The following is a 16,639-nucleotide window of genomic DNA, read 5'->3' as shown; positions in this document are numbered from 1 at the left end:
GTTATTCCAACATGATTTGTTGAGAAGATTATTCTTTCTCCACTGAATTACCTTGGTACCTTTGTAAAAATCAATTAGCCACATAGGCATGTGTCCATTTCTTTCTATCCTGGTCCATATGTCTATTCTTTTTTTTAAATTTTTTAATGTTTTATTTATTTTTGAGAGAGTGATAGATACAACATGAGCAGGGGAGGGCCAGAAAGAGAGGGAGACACAGGCTCCAGGCTCTGAGCCAGCCCTCAGCACAGAGCCCGACATGGGGCTCGAATCCACAAACCGTGAGATCATGATCTGAGCTGAAGTCAGACGCTTAACCAGCTGAGCCACCCAGGGGCCCCTCCATATGTCTATTCTTAAACCGATACAAATTAAGTGTCATTCTTCTATCTCATTGACAAATATAATGTTCAAATTTCTTGTGATGATGTGAATGAGTTTCAAGTCCAATAGAAGTTTTTCATAATAAAGATAAGTAAATAAATAAGTTTTTCAAGATCACCATGAAGCACTAATTAAGTGTTAATTAATTAAAAAGTTAAAGTACACTTTGAAATCAGGTAGGGAGAGTCCTTCAATTTTTTGTCTTATTTTATTTTGTTTTTTTACTTTTTCAAGATTGTTTTAAATATTCCAAGTCTTTGTATTTCTACATAAGTTTTAGAACATCACTTCTGCTTCTATTGGTCAATACAGTCATAGAGCCATCCCACTTTCAAGGGAGGGAAACCAAACCCACCTCTTAATGGGGAAGTGGCATGAGCACACAGAGGGGAAGGAATTGACGGCAATTATTTTTTTAGATATCCCACCATCTAGCCACAATAATGTTCATCCCCACAGAATGCAAATGCACTCACTATCTTCCAAGACCTCCACAATCTCATCCCATAGCATCAGCTTAAAAAGTCCATGACCGCATCACCTGAACCTTGATGAAGATGGGCTTCCTCAGGTCTAGTTCCTTGGATATGATTCCTCTTGATCAGAAGATCTATGATCTAACATAACAAGTTATCTACTTCCCAAATGCCCAACATACAATATTAATGCAAGGATAAGATAACCATAATAGACACGAATGTTCAGAAAGAAGAGAGATGAGAAGCACATAGCAGTTACTGATCCATAGAAATTCAACAAGACTGAAAAACTAGGGATGACTCTTTGTGCATTCCTCCTATTTCCCATCACATACTAGCCTCAAATGCTCATGTCCACCCTCTATAATGGGTATGCTGACGTGTGAACCATGAACGGGTCACAGTATGCTGCTGGACACCTCTGATTTTGAGCAATCTGGTCTAGCCCCTCAAAAAGCAGCCCGAGGATGGGGCGCCTGGGTGGCTTAGTCAGTTAAGCGTCCGACTTTCTCTTAGGTCATGATCTCAAGGTTTGTGGGTTCGAGCCCCGCGTCGGGCTCTGTGCTGGAGCCTGTTTCAGAGTCTGTGTCTCCCTCTCTCTCTGACCCTCCCCTGCTCACGCTGTCTCTCTCTCTCCTAGAAATGAATAAAAATATTAAAAAAAAAAAAAAAGCAGCCCGAGGAGAGTGGGCTCTGCAGTGAACACAATGAGGAGCACAGACTCCTTGTTCCACCATAACAGGATGATAGAGACCAAGGAGATAACCATCTGGTATTTCAGCAGCTCACTGCAGCCCACCTCTGCCATGATCAAGGGCTACTGCAGCCGCTAAGGAAGGAACGGGGCATACATGAAGGAGGTCTTGGAAGACTGAGCTGAGACTGCTGGCACATCAGCTTCAGGTATGGCCCCCATCTTTGCCTTCACATCTATCCTGTACTTACGCCCATGTGAGGCTACTATTCCTTCTTCATGGTATCCAGGCAGTGACAGAACTTCATCATGATCTAAAACACTTGCTATTTCATGTCCTCAAGAGAAATGCCAACACCGCATTTGCCAATGAAAGAAAAGAATGTTACATTCTTGGGCTGTCTGGCTGGCTCAGTCAGTAGAGCATGTGACTCTTGATCTCAGGGTCATGAGTTCAAACCCCACATTGGGTGTGGAGTCTGCTCAATTGAAAAAAAAGTGACATTCTTTTTTTAAATTGTTTTAATGTTTATTTATTTTTGAGAGAGAGAGACAGAGCACAAGTTTGTGGAGGAGCAGAGAGGGAGATACAGAATCCAAACCAGGCTCCAATCTCTGAGATGTGAGCACAGAACCTGACGCAGGGCTTGCACTCATAAACCACGAGATCATGACCTGAGCCAAAGTTGGAAGCTTAACCAAGTGGGCCACCTTAAGCCAGGCCCCCTTAGAATGCTATATAGGAACCCCTAGAATGTTAAATTACTTAAGTAGACTTTCAATCACTATAAATTTTAGAATAGCTATAAAAATAGATTAAACATTTTTAATCACTGGCTTGCACAGTTTCAATAGTACTACTAATATTTTGAAAAGACTACCATTTTTAAAAAAGTCTTGATCAGGATTTTCTCACAAACATTTTAAGCTTATAAATTGATACTACAAAGTCATGTTTTTATTTAGCTATGCACTAAATAAAGTACTGACATGCGCTACAACATGGATGAACTTTGAAAACATTAAGTGAAAGAAGCCACTCATGAAAGACCATGTAATTATATGATTCCATTTATATGAAATGTCCAGAATAGGCAGACAAAAAGTAGATTAGTAGTTGCCTAGAGCTAGGAAAAATGGATAGAATGGTGGTGACTGCTAATGTGTACAAAGTTTCTTTGAGGGGTGGTGAAATGTTCTAGAATTGATTGTTACGATGGGTACACAAATCTGCATAGGCTACAAACTATTAAATTGTATATTTCAAATGGGTGAATTGTTCCCTGCGGCTGTTGAAAAACAAATCACCACAAACTTAGTGACTTAAAGCAACAAAAATCTAGGAGTGCTTGGGTGGCTCTGTCGGTTAAGCATCTGACTCTTGGTTTTGGCTCAGGTCATGATCATAGTTTCGTGAGCAAGCCCCATGGCTGGGATTCTCTGTCTCGCTCTCTTTCTGCCCCTCCCCCACGTGCTCTTTTTCTTTGTCTCTCTCAAAATAAATAAATAAAGTTAAAAAAATTATTCTCTCACCATTTTGGAGGCCAGAAATCCAAAGTCAGTATCACTGGGCCAAAATCAAGGTGTTGTAGGGCTGGGCTCCCTCTGGAGGATCTAGGAAGAATCATTCGCTGCCTCTTCCAGCTTCTGGTTTTCCTTGGCTAGTGTCTACATCACTCTCGTAGGCCAGCACCTTCAAATCTCTGTCTGTCCCTTCTTCGTATAACCATCAGGGTGTATCAAATCTCCCTCTGCCTCCCTCTTATAAGGATACATATGACTGCATCTAGGGCCCCGCTCCAATAAATCCAGGATAATCTCTCCATCTCAAGACCTTAACTTTTATTACATTTGTAAAAATTTTGTTTCCATAAAAAAGTAACAGTTGGGGCGCCTGGGTGGCTCAGTCGGTTGAGCGTCTGACTTCGGCTCAGGTCATGGTCTCACAGTTCGTGGGTTCGAGCCTCGCATCGGGCTCTGTGCTGACAGCTCAGAGCCTGGAGCCTGTTTCAGATTCTGTGCCTCCCTCTCTCTCTGATCCTCCCCTGCTCATGCTGTCTCTATCTCTCTCTCAAAAATAAATAAAGTATTTTAAAAAAAAAAGTAACAGTTACAGGTTCCAAGAATTAGGGCCTGATACTTTGGTGGGGGGGGAGGAGGGGTCATTTTTCAGCCTACCACAGTATGTGAAATATCTCAATAAAAGCATTTTTGAATATAGGGAGGTGTAATTTATGAATAAATAAAATTTGCTATATAACAAAAAAGTGATGTCCATGTTATAGATGCAAGGACATCTAAAAGACATATTGACCAATTGCAAAGTTTGTTCTGGTCTTGACTCAAACAGATCAACAATAAAAAGACATTTTTCAAAGAAATGAAGAAAATTGACTAGGTATCAGATAATACTGAGAAATTGTTTTTAACTTACTGGAAGTGATAATGGTATCATAGTTATTATTTTAAGTCTTATCTGTTAGAGACTTATACTGAAGAATTTTCACATAAAAGAAAATGATGCCTGTGATGTACTTTTAAAGATTCCAGAAAAAAAAAAAAAAGCTGGGGGCGATGGAGTAGATGAAAACTAAAAAACAAAATGTCAATGTTTAGTCTAGGTCCTGGATGTGTGATGGAGGGGAGTTGGTAATACACTATTCCCTTTGTTTGTATATGTTTGAAATGTTTCATAATTAAAGAAAAAGTTATATTCATTAAAACAAGCTTGGGGCACGTAGGTGGTTTAGTCAGTTAAACATCCAACTTCTGCTCAGGTCATGATCTCACAGTTCTGAGTTCAATCTCGGGGTGGGGCTTTGTGCCAACAGCTTAAAGCCTGGAGCCTGCTTTGGATTCTGTGTCTCCCTCTCTCTCTGCTCCTCCCCCACTCGCCGTATGTGTGTGTGTGTGTGTGTGTGTGTGTGTGTGTGTGTGTCACATGAAAATAAACATTAAAAAAAACAAGCATTATTTTTTCATTTAAAATTTTGAATAGATTTTATTTGGAAGTTTTAAAAAAATATAATATCTTCTCTAACACTTTATATATTTTTTCTTAACATAATTCTATAACAAAATAACACTAATGTTTTAAAGTAAGATGTTCTCTAAGTCCTTCCAGTTTTAGTCTAGATGCTCTTCAAATAGTGTCATTTTCTGTGCGCCATGACGTAAAAAGATTGGGAAGTTGTGCACGAGAGGAATCGATTTTTTACCAAGGGCGGATAAATACAGGCTTTCAAAGTCCTCCATTTCCAAAAGTGCTCAGGGATTTCTCTTCAGCATCTTTTTAAAGCACTTTCAGAAATCGAAATACTTGAGACTGAAACAGTCCCTGCAGCTGCAGCTCTGGTTTCAAATGCCCCACTATTTTGAAAGAAGATCCACACACACACGCTCTTTGTGTGGTTTTGTGTTTCCCAAAGGAAAAGCTAAATCCACCCCAGTGTTTTCATAAATGGAAAATGAATGGCTTGAGGGCCGCCATCGAGCGGGACGGAAGAAGACATTGGGCAGAGGCGGCCTCTCTGGGCCTTTAGTCATCCTACCCGTCAAAGCTTAGTCAATTAGCAACCTGCCACGTTGAGGCCATAGGAGAGAACTTAAGAGGCGACGCTCTGGTCCCCATGGGGCCAGCCAGCCTGGGGTGAGGTGCACAGTGTTCAGGGATGGAAGCACGGTGTCTGCGTCTCCCTTGCGGCCATACAGCCCGCTGGAGCTACAGCAGGGCCGGCAAGGGCACACCTCTTCCTGGATGCACACTCCCCCCCCTCCCCCACCCCGCATGGCAGTCATGCCGCATAGTGCTCTTCCTCTGAGTGCTTATTTGCTTCTCTCTGAATAAGCTGTGTGGTTGTTTATTTAAATCTGTAATGCACAAAGTAAAACACTTCAAAGAGAGTACCCTGTGGAAATAAAGTCTCTCAAGTTTATCTCTCCCACAGAGGCAATCTGTGCTACCAGCTTCGTTTGCATCCTTCCAGAGATTTCCACGTCTACATACCTGTGTATACACAAATACTCAGGTAATCAAGCTTATACTGCCCCTTCCCTCCAAATGCTAACTATACACTCTGTTCTTACCATCTCGTGGTGTGTCAATATAAGCAGATATGCCTTGCATTCTTGTTTTTTTTTTCTTGTTTTATCATACACACACACACAGACACGCACACACACGTTTGTTTGTTGTTGTTTTTTTTTTAAGTAGGCTCCATGCCCAGTGTGGAGGCCAACACAGGGCTTACACTCACAACCCTGAGATCAAGACCTGAGCTGAAATCAAGAGTCAGACACTTAACTGACTGAGCCACACAGTCACCTCTATCCAATCTATACACACACACACACACACACACACACACACACATATATAGGGAGAGAGAGAGAGAGAGAGAGAGAGAGGGAGAGAGAGAAAGATTAAGTTTATCTATTTACTTTGAGAGAGAGAGAGAGAGAGAGAGAGAATCCCAAGTAGGCTCCACACTGCCAGGAGCCTCTCAAATTCACGAACCGTGAGATCATGACCCAAGCTGAAATCAAGAGTCAGATGCCCAACCGACTGAGCCAACAAGGTACCCACTATCCAATATATTTTTAAGGTTGTATACTTCTTGGTATGGATATGTCATAATTTGAGCAATTCCATATTGCTGTGTATTGGGGGTGTTTCCAGGGTCCTACTATTCCAAACAGAGTTGCAATAAATTTTGCATAGGCTTTTATGCAAGACTATCCTAGTTTTCTTTATTTTTTCTTGTTTTTTTAATTTAATATAGTTTATTGTCAAGTTGGTTACCATATAACAACCAGTCCTCATCCCAACAAGTGCCCTCCTCCATGCCCATCACCCATTTTCTCCTCTCCCTCTCCCAGTTTTCTTTAAAAGAAAGACATGGGGCCCCCAGGTGGTTCAGTCAGTTAAGCATCGGACTCTTGGTTTTGTCTCAAGTCATGATCTCCCTGTTCATGGGTTCAAGCCCCACATCAGGTTCAATGCTGATGGTTCGGGGCCTGCTTGGGATTCTCTCTCTCCTCGCTCTCTGCCCCTCCCTTGCTTGCACTCTCCCTCTTTCTCTCTCTCAAAATAAATACAAACTTTAAAAAAAATCAAAATAAAAGACACATACACAGTGCTGACATAAAATGAGCAGGCAACAACAAAATCTCCCTTCCAACATACAAAGTCACTTTTAGCATTTATAGGGCAGCTCTGCCCCAAAATGTATCAATAGCATATTGATTATTTTGAACCAAAATTACTTAGGAAACAGTCCATGCATGGATGCTCAGACCTCCCTTTTCCCCCTGAAAGCAGGATACAAATCTCCCATATAAGAGGTATTCTCTCTGTACTAATAAGTAAAAAGACACCTTATCCCCAGAGATAGGGACTTTAAAGCCCAGAAATCTACAAAAACAAATCTTGTTACTTTTCACTAATCTACTATTTAAGCTCAAATTCCCCTTAGAATTTATTAAATCTCCCAAATATTTGTTCTCTTTGCCCTGTTAATTCCTCATAGATTTATTGTCTCTTTGTCTAAAATGTATAAAAACTGCCTGCCTTGGTCATTTCTTTGGGTCTCAATTTCATTATTGGGCCTCTATGTGCAAGTAATAAATTTTTTTTTTTTCCTCCTATTAATCTGTCTCATGTCAATTCTTAAACTAGCTGGAAGGATTCTGGAAGGCACAGTAAATTTTTTTTCCTCCCCTACAAATTTGACATTTAAAAAAATGTTTATTCATTTATTTTGAGAGAGAGAAAGAGTGAGAGAGCACTATCAGGAGAGGAGCAGAGAGAGACAGAGAGAGAATCCCAAGAAGGCTCCACACTGTCAGCACAGACCATGAGATCATGACCAGAGCCAAAATCAAGAGTCATTGTGTAACTGACTAAGCCATCCAGGTGCCCCCAAATATGACATTGGCTTAACAGAAGTAGCTGTTCCCCTAACAGAATGCAAATAACATAGGATTCTGGCTGCAGAGCTGGCTCCCTTCTCATAATCCCAGCTCCCATCCTAACAGCTGGTTTTGTGGACAAACCATCGAGGTTCCAGGGGTAAGAGGATTTCAATCAAGGATATGTTTTCCCTTCGCCTCTGACTCTGAGCCAGTCCACAGAAAACCCAACTCCATTGTTTTTGCCACATTTCCTCCCTCAACAAACACCAGGGCTCTGCCTATATTCCAAGCAGCATTTCTCCCAGCATGCTGCTCTGATATACCTCACACCTGCCTGGCAAAGGATGAAAATCAAGTATTGTAAGGGAAAAAACAAATGTAAGCAAATATCTTTTGTCTGTAGAAACCAACCTAGCAGAGGACAAAAGAACATGAAAGAGCCTGTTCTTGAAGGGAAGTAAAAGGTTTGGGTCCTGTGTGATCAAATCACCTGTTGCCAATATTTGACAAAGTCCAAAAAGGGACCAAAAGTTTTTCTTAGTAACAATCCAAAGAGGGGCTCCTAGGTGGCTCAGTCGGTTGAGCGTCCGACTTTGGCTCAGGTCATGATCTCATGATTCGTGGGTTCGATCTCCATGTCAGGCTCTGTGCTGACGGCCAGCTCAGAGCCTGAAGCCTGTTTCAGATTCTGTGTCTCCCTCTCTTTCTGTCCCTCACCTGCTCACGCTGTCTCTCTCTCTCTCTCTCTCTCTCGGAAATAAATAAAAAACATTTAAAAAATTTTTAAAAATCCAAAGAAACCTCATCTAAAAATCAAACTCCCCCAAAGGCAAATAGGTAACATCTCACAGCCAAAAGTGTTTAATTCATTGGAGCAGATTTAGGAGAAAGTGGGTTTAAATTACTAACAAGTCAGGAGGACAGACTATTTAAGGAATACAAAATGCAACCCTGAGAGCACTGAAGTAAGGTATGTGCAGTATCCACAGAGCTGGCCTTAAGAAAATATGCTTTAGGGGCGCCTGGGTGGCTTAGTCGGTTAAGCGTCCGACTTTCGCTTAGGTCATGACCTCTCAGTTCGTGGGTTCGAGCCCCGCATCGGGCTCTGTGCTGACTGCCAGCTCAGAGCCTGGAGCCTGTTTCAATCTGTGACTCCCTCTCTCTCTGACCCTCCCCTGCTCACGCTGTCTCTCTCTCTATCTCCTAGAAATAAATAAAACATTTAAAAATTTTTTAAAGAAAATATGCTTTATATGAAAGCTGACATGCCAGAAGTCTTTCAAAAGAGTTTATCCTATCAAACAAATTAAATATTCCCATATGAAATCCTGTTTCTTAATTTGGACCACCAGACATCCGTCCCTGTTCATGTTATATTAGTTATCTCATGTTTTAAATCTGAAAATGCCCATGGTTTTATTTCAACACTTCAATAAGACAGAAACCTCTAAATTCCTTAAAGACAGCATTTTACTAGTTTGGGGATGTTTTCTGTGTGAAAGGTAAGTATTGCAATCATGTGACCTACTGCATGTAGCCAAGGCACAGAAGCTCACCCATCTGTTTTCCTAAAGGCTACTCAGGAGGAGGGCTTTCTTTTTTTCTTTTTACAAATAGTTTATTGTCAAGTTGGTTTCCATATAAGGAGGAGGGCTTTTTTATTAGTGCTGGTGTACTGGATGCACTTTCCCCAGATTGCTCACAGTTTAATTCATAACAAGAGATACTCCTATCCATATTCACCTTCATAATAAGAGAACTCCCAGGAGGTCATGCCGTCGGCACACGACAGCGCGTTCCTCCCACCCAGGTTCATACCAGCTCACAGGGGTGGCAGTAGAGGGAAAGAGCACCGGGACCTCAGAGGCCCTGGGGTCCACACTTCTCAAAAACCTTCTGAAATGGCAGACCAAGTTCAGACCTGCCAGGTTGTGACGCACAATTATAATGCTCCAGAACTGACAGGAAACTTGTATGTCACTAACCCACCCCTAGCCCACCCGCTGAAGCCCACTAAGGGCTATGAAGCTGGGTAAAAGCAGAACCTGGGCTAAAAGTTGGGCATCTTGACCTCAGAGTTGGTGGTCTGTCTCTCACAGTGCTTCTCAAATTCATAATGTGCATATGAATCACCTGGGGAGCTTGTTAAATGCTAATTCTGACTCAGCAGGCCTGAGGTAGAGTCTAAAATTTTGCATTTCTAGGGGTGTCTGGGTGGCTCAGTAGGTTAAGGGTCCAGCTTTGGCTCAGGGCATGATCTCACGGTTTGTGAGCTTGAGCCCCGCATCAGGCTCTGGGCTGACAGCTCGGAGCCTGGAATTTGCTTTGGATTCTGTGTCTCCCTCTCTGCCCTCCCCTGTTCATTCTCTGTCTCTCAAAAGTAAATAAATGTTTTTTAAAAAATTTAATTTTGCATTTCTAATAAGCTTTCATTCGATGTCAGTGTTGCTTGGTCAAGAACTATTCTCTAAATAGCACATTCTGACATCTCTATTTTCAACATTCCTCTATTACAGAAAAATACAGAAAAGAGTCCCTTTTTACTGCCTATGAACTGATTTAAAGAGAATCCTTTTCTTCATCTCGTGGTTAAATCTACCTCAAACAATGAAGTCTCGGCCTCAGCCTTCTCCACTGGAAACCTCCAGAATTACTCCACAGCCACTTAGTGGGAAGGGAGTAACATCAATAATCCATAGTCCTATCCTCTCTATCAGGTGACTTTGGGATAAAGCAACGATTCCCAAAGTGTGGGCCCTACACCAAAAGCATCAGCATCACTCAGAGTCTTGTCAGAAATGCAAATTCAAAAATTATAGGCGCCGGACCAGCAGTCCATATTTTGGCAAAGCCCTCCAGGTGATTTTGGAGCAGGCTCAGGTTTGGGAATCACTAAGGTTAAGACTCACAGCCAAGAGCGGCCTATCAGTACTCAGCTTTGTAGCAAAGAATGGCATTTTATCAAGAAAAAAAAAATGCCCACAACATAATGCTTTCTTAGCCCCAGGACATGGCATATTCGAAGCAAGGGGTGACATCTAATCATAACCCAAACCAATGAATCTAGAGTAGTATGTGATTGTGGGGCCTGCACGTGACTTCTCTTCATGGAACCCAAAAAGAAGATTCCAAAGAATCACAAACACACTCAAATTTGCTCCCTCAATTGAGCAAGATACTCTCAAGCTTTCCTGCCCTTCAGGAAGGATCACCACAATGCTGTTGGACCCACACAAACAGGCATTTCACTCTGCCTCACATTCTGAAGGGAATGACTATTGTACATGGCTCTTTCAACCTGGTAGAAGACAGCTTCTTGTCTTGTTTATCTTTGTGTGTGTGTGTGTGTGTGTGTGTGTGTGTGTGTGTGTGTGAACTCCTTAACTACACATATGAAAGAGAACAATTTCAACCCCCATGTGTCCTGTCAAAAGGCTAGGACGCCTGCAGATTGGTCTGAAGCAAAAGACAACATGCCCCAATGCAGTAATGTTATGGAATAAATATAATTCGCAGCTTCTACTGTCCTGTGTATGTCCCTCATTTTTTATGAGAAACAATAAGAAAGTCTCATTAAAATGTTTGCTGTAATTTTTAAGCTTTATAGAGCCACCCCTAATAGGCCAACATTTGCTTCTTTGTCTTGCATATGAAGTCGTGATTCATCTGTATGCAATTCCACCTTGTTTGTTACAATGTTGCCATGGCAACATTTTTTCCTTTCAAGTACCAAGTGCACTGTGAAGAGCGCATACAAACAGCATGCTCCTATAGGTAAATACTTCATTGCTATCTACATAAACATTTCATTCATTGTACCCACTCTTTCCTCTCTCCATACATCCAGCTCCATTAAGATCCAATTTTTTTAATTCTTTCCTCCCAAGAACATCCTAGAAGAGATCTAAATCAAAGTGGATCTGGGTTTGAATATTATAAAATACTTTCCTTTTTCCACATTCTTCTGTTAAGACCTATAATGTAAGAGCAGTATTAAAAATCAAACCAGAAAGGGGGCGCCTGGGTGGCTTAGTCGGTTAAGCGTCCGACTTTCGCTTAGGTCATGATCTCACGGTTCGTGGGTTCGAGCCCCACGTCGGGCTCTGTGCTGACTGCCAGCTCAGAGCCTGGAGCCTGTTTCAGTCTGTGACTCCCTCTCTCTCTGACCCTCCCCTGCTCACGCTGTCTCTCTCTCTCTCTCTCCTAGAAATAAATAAAACATTAAAAAAATTAAAAAAAAATCAAACCAGAAAGTTAATAACCAAAGTCTTCTCCATCCTGAAGAGCAGAAATTCCTGCTTTCCATCTCCATACAAATAGTACAACTCTCAGACACCATAACACAGTTGTACTTGAAAAGTCCATTTAATAGCAGTTTATATCTGATCAAGTTAATTCTCATATCAGGACCCACAAAATGGAGCCATTGACCCACGTGGCAAATCTAAACCTAGTCAGCATACACTTATGGGAAACACCTGCAAAGAAAGTCTAAACTACACCAATCACACCCCCTACTCAGCTTTAGCTAGCTCCCTTTACCCTAGAAAATAGGACCTGGTGGCCTTACAAGGAAACCCCTGACCTAGTCAATCAGACTTTGTGTCCAAGTTGTCCCTTCCAACACTATAAAACTTGCTCTTACCCAAAGTGCCTTGGGAAGAGTGTCCCTTGTGAGGCACTGTACTTCCCTGGTCCATGAATTGTTTTCCCTTGAATAAAAAACATGAAACTTGTTACTAAATTATTTTAGCTTTGTCATTCGATATATCTTTATTGGACATGTATACACTTGTTTAAGAGACTTCCTAGCTCTAAGACCCTCATGGGCAAAAGTCTGTGTCACACATCATCACCTCTCCCAAATCAACAGGCACAAAGGTTCTGGAATTCCTGACCAGGGACAGATGTATTGGAATTACCCAGGAGCTTTCAAAAGCACAGAGTTTTTGGGGCGCCTGGGTGGCTCAGTTGGTTAAGCCTCCGACTTTGGCCTAGGTCATGATCTCACCATTCCCAAGTTCAAGCCCCCTGTCAGGATCTGTGCTGACAGCTCAGAGCCTGGAGCTTATTTCAGATTCTGTGTCTCCCTCTTTCTCTCTCTGCCCTTCCCCACTTGCACTCTTTCTCTCTCTCAAAAATAAACACTAAAAAAAAATTTTTTTTTGAAGTATAGAATTCTGGGTACTGTGTCTGGGGATTTCAATTCTGGGTAGGTCTATGGGGATAATAATAGAGTCAGAGCACTCTTGTGAGAATTCACATGAGATAAAAAAGGCACAAGAAGCCTCTAGCCTAGGGCCTCGCCCTAAAGGCAATTAATAACTAAGGCAATATTTATTGGTAATAAAATTTTATTGGTAATATTATGGGAGACTAGATTAATTAGAGTCATAATCAAGTCTGATGAATAGTCGCTGCCTGAGAGTAAAGAACTCCTCGGAATGCATAGCCTAAACCAGGACAATCTAAGAGCAAAAGGGGTGCTGTTAATAATTTTACCAGGAGAACAGGCATAAACCAGAGGTCCCTGATAAAAGAATGTATGGCATTCCTATCAGTAATCCTGATTTAACATTTAGTAAAATATATCTATAAGGTTGTCACTGATGGAGCTGGCTGCTTGATTAGGTTAACATCTGATTCTGATTGTATCCCTTTGGACCTGCTGATGCAAAACTGATTTCTCAACATGGGCTTTTATACCCTGCCCAGTGTATAGACTGTCATCAACATAAATTGTTAATATAACAGAGAGAAACTTAGCATGTCTGACTCCATATCGCTTCTATTTCCCTTGCTGCTGTGACCTATAGCTTAGAAACTTCTGTTTGGCCCTGCCTGTTACAGCTAAGATTTGCAAAAACTGTTTTTTACCCAAAACCTACTTCACCCAAGGAGATAAGGAAGTATGTACAGAAATGATTATGCTATGTTTAAGATTTACAGGAACGAGGTAAACCATGAGAGACTCTTGAATACTGAGAACAAACTGAGGGCTGATGGGGGTGGGGAGGAAGGGAAGGGGGGTGATGGGCATGGAGGAGGGCACTTGTGGGGATGAGCACTGGGGTAATATGGAAACCAACTTGACAATAAACTATTTTAAAAAATTAAAATTAAAGTTAAAATATTAAAAAAAAAAAAGATTTACAGTAAAGACATGACCAGATTCCTGTATGTCAAGATCAACTGACCAAGGACAAAAAAGTTACATGGCCTTCTTTGGATCCACAGATGTTCTAACCCCTTCCTTATTTCCCTTCTTCCTAAAATAGAAGAAGCTCAAAGTTCATGCTTAAGGAGAGCTGGTTCTTTGGGACAACAGTCTATCACCTCCTTGTTTTCCTGGCTTTCTGAATAAAGTTGCTTTCCTACCCCAATATCTTGCCCCTCAACTTAATCGCCTATAGTTCAGTGAGTGGAATGAGCTTGGGCTCAGTTACTTAAGACAAAGCTGAGGTAACTACCTGACGAGTTAAGAGAGAACACCAGCTCTGTACTATTTTGTATCTAGGATATGAGACGGCCACATTGGAATTACTGAAAATAAGAAATTTAAAGCTTTGAGTGGGTCAGAGCATGGTTAGAACTGAGTAAGGATCATGATCACTCCAGGATCAGAGGGAACAGCAAGGTGGGCATTTTGAAGCAAGGATTCAAAGAATCTCAGTGGTGTTTTCCATTGAAGAATTGATAGGGTTTTTGGTTGGTGAATCTTTCTGGGCAAGAGTCTCCTGGAATAGTAAAGTCATGCTAAGGAAGACAGGAGAAGAGCAAAGTCATGTTGGTATAGACAGTAAACTATATGGGAGATGGTTTCAGTCCTAAGTGTACAGACTGTGTGGCGGTGGGTGGTTTTGATTCCAACCTTTCTAGAAGTCAATCTGACAGCATGTATAGAGTCTTAAAAGCATTCCCACCTTTTACATTGTAATTCTATTTCCAAGGAGCTAAGGAAATAATTGAAAATGCATACAATGATTTATGTAATGAAGATGTTCATTATGAACTAAAATTAGTTAGTAGCCCCATATTGGAAGTAACCCAAATGCCCAATAATAGGTAAATAAATGTAATATATGCATATGGTAGAATTTCATAAAGCCATTAAAATTTTATGGGAAAAATAATAACAATGGAATATGCATGTACTTTACTTGCTAAGAGGAAAAAAGCAGATTATAGATTCAAATAAACAAAGGAAAAAAGTTACTGGAAGAAAACATAGCAAGTGTACCAAATACACCAAAATGATACTTCTGGTGGTTAGGAACAATTTCAATTGTTCTTCCTCACACTTTTCAGTGTGAATATGTGTTTATATATATATATATATAACACAATTTTATACACACACACACACACACACACATATATATAACAGATTAACAAGTGAAAAGCATATACATTTATTTAACATAAGTTTTTTCTGATACAAAAAATTACATAAGGAAATAAAGACCTGAAGAAATAGACCTTAGGATTTTTATGATAGGTCTGATGAGGAGTGGACAACCAAGGAGAAATATGACAGGTTAAGGAGTATGAAGCTAATATAGTAAACAGGGGAATTTAGCCAGCCCTGTTTCTTAAGATTCTTCTCAGCATCCTTTGTCTTCAGAGGTAAGGTGCTCTTTCTTTCTTTGGGGAATAGGAGGACATCTCTGTCAGGACATCTCATGACCTGTTTCAGAGAAGAAGAGCAGGGGAAAGGTCAGAGTGACCTTCTTTCTACTGTTTTCTCAAACTCCTTCAGCTTAATAAGTTTACTATGCCAAAGTATCTTGGGGTATCGTATCCTGAACTCCATCACTACTGATTTCTAACAAAAATATCTTTATCCCTGCCTTTCAGGATGGTGACATCTACAAATATATGATACTCTTTGCAGATATGATAATTGTGTGAGAAAACTTTCCCCACCATGATTAGACTATCTGCAACCTTGTGGGGATTTTCTTTAAATATCTCTCCTATCTTTTATTCAGTAGGCCAATTCTTCTATAAAGTCTACCCTCCTTTGCAAACATTTTGCAACTAAAATTTCTCTTTTTTCTCTAGTTTTTTTTTTGCATCTAATAAGTGTAAATATTTAGGAAAAAAGGGATAAATCGTGATTTTTTTCTATTTACAGGATACCATGAGTATCTTTTTATGGCTATAAACAGAAAAGCACCTTTTTAATGACTGCATACTATTCCAATATTTGGACATATTGTCATCTATGTAACCAGTAACCTACTGTTCAATTTTTATGGTCTGTGTTGTTGGCTTTATAGTAAAAGCTGAAATAAACATACTTATACATACATTTTTGTGTCCTAATCTAAGATATATTCCTTAAATCAGACTTCAAACTATAAGGGTACCTGGGTTTTAAGGTTTATAATACATATTGTCAAATTGTTCTCTAGAAAGATTGTATACTTACAGATCTACCATAAATAAGCATTTACTCAATGCCCTCCCAACACTAGGTATTACTGCTTGTTTTATTTCTGACCAAGAAGATAAGCTAAAATGGTATTTCATCTAAATTTGTACTTATGTATTAGAATAGAATGTTAACTATTTCTGGGACACCTGGGTGGCTCAATTAGTTGAGCATCCAACTCTTGCTTTCAGCTTAGGTCATGATCTCACAATGGTGAGACTGAGCCCCTTGGTGAGCACTGAGCTCAATGCTCTGCACTGAGGGTAGACCCTGCTTGAGTTTCTCTCCTTTTGCCTGTCTCTCTCACTCATGATCTCTCTCAAAAAAAAAAAAAAAAAAATTAAATAGAATATTAACTATTTTTTTCATCTCTTAACTAGCAATTTGTATTATTTCATTTTGTGAATTGAATGATTATAACTTTTTCCCATTTTCCTATTGAGATATTCACATTATCACCATTTACTTGTAAGTGACATATATTTTAAGGATATTATTTGTCATGTATTGTTAACCAGTTTTGTTTCTTTCAAAATCTTATTTTAAATGTTTTGAGTAGGTGGTGTTAGTTGTTGTTAAAGAGAAGTTTTAAATCTATCCATCATTTCCTTTATGGCTTTCTGCCATTTGGGTTATACTTAGAAAGGATTTTATACCCCTGGAATACTTGGGTTTTCACTTACATTTTTCCTCTATGAGTTTAAAGGTTTAACTGTAAACTTGTAAATTTTT

General features: G+C 40.2%; 1 long non-coding RNA gene across 1 annotated transcript in view; it reads right to left on the bottom strand.

Annotated features, from left to right (window-relative positions):
• Positions 1–14,866: 14,866 nt before the first annotated feature.
• The window catches only part of LOC120244077, a 32,324-nt gene continuing 30,551 nt past the window's right edge, over positions 14,867–16,639 (bottom strand). The window contains exon 4 of the long non-coding RNA XR_005531457.1: positions 14,867–15,157. This is a non-coding gene — a long non-coding RNA (uncharacterized LOC120244077). The remainder of the gene's footprint in view (positions 15,158–16,639) is intronic.

The sequence above is a fragment of the Hyaena hyaena genome, unplaced genomic scaffold, assembly GCF_003009895.1.
Source record: "Hyaena hyaena isolate Hyena2069 unplaced genomic scaffold, ASM300989v1 scaffold_369, whole genome shotgun sequence".
Classification (NCBI taxonomy): domain Eukaryota; kingdom Metazoa; phylum Chordata; class Mammalia; order Carnivora; family Hyaenidae; genus Hyaena; species Hyaena hyaena.
Note: the sequence above shows the minus strand (reverse complement) of the source record. Positions and strands in the feature narration are given on the sequence as shown.